General features: G+C 25.2%; 1 long non-coding RNA gene across 1 annotated transcript; it reads right to left on the bottom strand.

Moving 5' to 3' along the window:
• Positions 1 to 293: 293 nt before the first annotated feature.
• LOC111637360 lies at positions 294 to 913 on the bottom strand. The gene is made up of 2 exons (XR_002758680.1): positions 473 to 913; positions 294 to 377 (listed from the first exon to the last, which is right to left on the bottom strand). It is a non-coding gene; the product is annotated as an uncharacterized LOC111637360 (long non-coding RNA).
• Between the last annotated feature and the right edge of the window lie 2,820 nt (positions 914 to 3,733).

The raw sequence follows: 3,733 nt of genomic DNA, 5'->3' as shown, positions 1-3,733 counted from the left end.
ATGGTTTTCCTGTCAGACACGCGAGTTAACTAGAAAAGCCAACTTGTATGTGTTTTCTCTTATATATTAAATATTTAACGAAAAGAATTAGCTTATCGGGTCAATTTTATCAATAAAAAAAGAGCAGAAAATAAATAAAAATAGCACAAAAACCTTGTTCTAATTCATCATATTTTAAACATAATTTTTTTAAATGTATCTTTTTTTCCCAGTTGTTAAAATTTGTAATTTACAGCGTAACACCTGCAAGAAATTACATGTTGAAGTATTGTATTAAGATAAAAGATACTCACCTGCTTCTACACACGAACGTACAGCAATATGCCCCTGAAGAGAATATCACCACTTGGCAATAGTCCAAAGCAGGAAGTCACTTCCTAATTATAATTTTAGAAAATTCTGTTGTACAAAACGGTAGTATATAGATAACTTATACTTAAATATATATATATAGATATAGATATAAACTCACCTGTACAGGTGATAGATAGAAACGAGTTAAGTTTTTATCAACAGCAACTGATAAAACGGTTTGTGGTATGTACTGCGCTTACATGGGTTAAACACGTGGGTCGAGCGAGTGAATGGCTATTGGTAGACGAAAGTCACGTGTGGATTGCAACGACACGACGCGGAAATGTCGTCAGTAAGGATCCAGTTACTATTTTGATACACAAAAATTAGGTATTACAAATTCAGGTGTGATTACCTGTCTAATTAATATGTAGGTCGAGCAGTTTTGATAATATACAACAGTTTTTTTTTCCTTCTGCTTTTCCTTATTGAACACGTGTTTACATATTCAAAGTACTAAAAAAAATTATTGTTGTTGGGTGGCATTTTAAAAGAGTTAATTAAGTTTTTTTCTTATTGGCAATTGATTTATGATGCCCCGTTTTAAATAATAAAAGAAGTAATTTATAATTTTCACGCAAAATTAATTTTTTAAGATGAGTTGAAAGGGTCTTGTTTGTAATTGCCCTATTAAACTTTACTTCAATTTGAATAGAATTGCTTTTAACATGTAACTTAATCTAGAAAATATAAAGGAAAAAAATATAGAAATTATTAAAACGTAAATAATATTGGAACGATTCTTAAAACATTGATAGAAAAGCTCAAGGACGTTTATTTGAATTTTGTCGATTGTATTTATTGTTTAACAATTGATTAACATTGATTAACATTGCACGTGTTAAACAATTGATTAACAATTGTTTAACACGTGCAATTATTGTTTAACAATTGNTTTAAACTATGATATTCTATATTTTAAAATTATAATATATAAGAAAAAAATATTTTAAAATAAAACATTAAACAGCATTTTATTAATTACTCATATTAAATACATTTTACGCTTTTATATAATTATTTTTTAATAATAACAAGAACAATAGCAATATTAGAATCATCAATTATGTTACTTTGCTACTTATCTTAAATGCCTTTATAATTTTTTTGCTATTAAATATTCCCAAGAATATTTATAAGATAAAATACATATAAAAGACACAATCCTTGTATTTATTGTAATTAATCTAACAAATTGTATAAGAATTAATAAGAAAAAATTCACAATAGTACCTTTCATTCTTATATAAAAATTCATATCCTGACAACTCATATGATAAGAATTTACTTTCTTTTTTGTACTTAGACATGCTTGGAAAAGAATAAAAATTTAATTTATCTTTCAAATAGCTTTATTTATATTTAAAATTTAAAAAAAAGATAAAATGCAAGAATATTTATTTATTAGCATTAAAAAATTGCAGTAGACTCTTCTCAGACTTTGAATTATAAATACTGTATAAAGAACTTTTATGAATTAAAAATAGAATTTAATATATATTTTACATATAAATAAGCACTTTGACGGTTCAAAAGTTAGACAAAGTATCCTTTAAAATTTAAAAACATTCCCAGACTTGAACTATTAAAGAAAAGTAGATTGAAGACCTTCAAACAGGCAGTGACCTTGCAATACTTTTTGTTTTCTCCTTGAAAGGTGACCGAAAAGAAATAACTATAAAACAATTATTTTCATTTTAATCTATCAATACGTTTATAATTATTATAAAAATACCTAAAGACACTAATTAGAAAGCCAGTTTCAAAGAAAAGAAAATTTATTTTTTGAAGCTCTTATCAGACTTTAAGATAAGAGAATTAAAATTTTATTATCTTGTCATAAACAACAACTGAGACAGGTTATATAAAATATGTTAAAATATATATATACTGTATATGCACTGTAATTGTGCATTTGAATTCCTAATATCCTGGGGATATAATAGGAAAAAAAGTGTTGTAATTACTAGATGACTTATGATAGTTATTGTGATAGAACTGCAATGTAGGACAGGCACTTCATTATGTAAAGACCTCAGGCCTTTTTAAAATTAAACCATCACAGTTATTTTTCTCTTATAGCTATTTATCAATCAAAAATATTAAAAATATATTTGGCATTTCAAAAATTATATATACTTTATATATATTTTTAGTTTTGTAAGATATTGATTAAAGTCTATTCTGATCATTCCTTACATAGCAAATTGTTATTATGCATGCAGGATGTACAGTGCTTGGATTATTTATGTAATGCAATAATGAATATAATTTACTTGATGTGTGTGTTTGTATTGCGTAGTATTATGCAACAACTCTTGACAATAGTTACAATTTATTATTAAAATACTGTATTTGTTATTATGAAGTAGGATTTTATGGAATTTAATATTTAAAAACTTTTGATATTTTAAGAGAATTTTCAGCATATGTTTTTTGTATAGCATTTACGTTATAAAGTATCCTACAATTAAAACATACAAAGTAAATATTTTTCGATGATAAGAATTAAAATGAATGCCAGGAAATAATCCACATTTTTCGCAAATAATTAAGATATCAAAATGGCATGCTAACCAATTAAGATTGAAGAAATAACTTTAACAAACATAAAGAGAAAATAAACCATTTTGGAATGTTATCTGTCGACATCCTTGAATTGCCCGACTTTTACTTCGCTACTAATAAATTAGTCAATATTTCCTAAAATAGCATCTTCCAAGGCTAAGTAAAGTTTTTGTTTGATGGAATAAACGTAAATTTCTTATTAAATTTTCATAAATATATATAAAAGAAACCAGTTCCATACGATTAACATTTAATGCACTTCGAAACAAATAAAACCTAGAAATTTTGAATGACATTGCTGCGAAAACAAAATAAAATTTTAGTACTTTTCTGCACTACTTCGAAGGAAATGTCATTAAGTAAAAAGCTTCTATCGATCCAAAATAAGAGACGTCAAGTCTGGATGAAGACTAAAGTTATTATTCTCAGCTTCAAGTTATAAATCTTTTAACAATAGTCTAATATTTAAAAAGTATATGGAATAAGATAAATACAATTAGATATAAAATCTATAAGATTTACTTAAACAACAAAATTTTAATTTTAAACATCTAAATACATTCAAAAATTAGTGTAAGACAATGTGATAAATAAATTCTTGTAAATCATTTTATTTTAAAGATTCATTTCGAATTCATATCGTCCCTCTTCAGTTGTTTTACAGTTGTTAAATATTAAACTATACAAAACAAAGGTACAAATAAATTCCCAATTTTAATATCACAAAACTAAGACAATAAAATATACACATTTAGGTACCTTTAGTGTACATAGTAAAACATTTTGTGTACATAGCAGNATTATGTGAATA

The sequence above is a fragment of the Centruroides sculpturatus genome, unplaced genomic scaffold (genome assembly GCF_000671375.1).
Source record: "Centruroides sculpturatus isolate CEXI.00-Female unplaced genomic scaffold, Cexi_2.0 scaffold1019, whole genome shotgun sequence".
In the NCBI taxonomy this organism is placed as follows: domain Eukaryota; kingdom Metazoa; phylum Arthropoda; class Arachnida; order Scorpiones; family Buthidae; genus Centruroides; species Centruroides sculpturatus.
The sequence above is the reverse complement of the archived record's forward strand: the minus strand, read 5'-3'. Positions and strand labels throughout refer to the sequence as shown.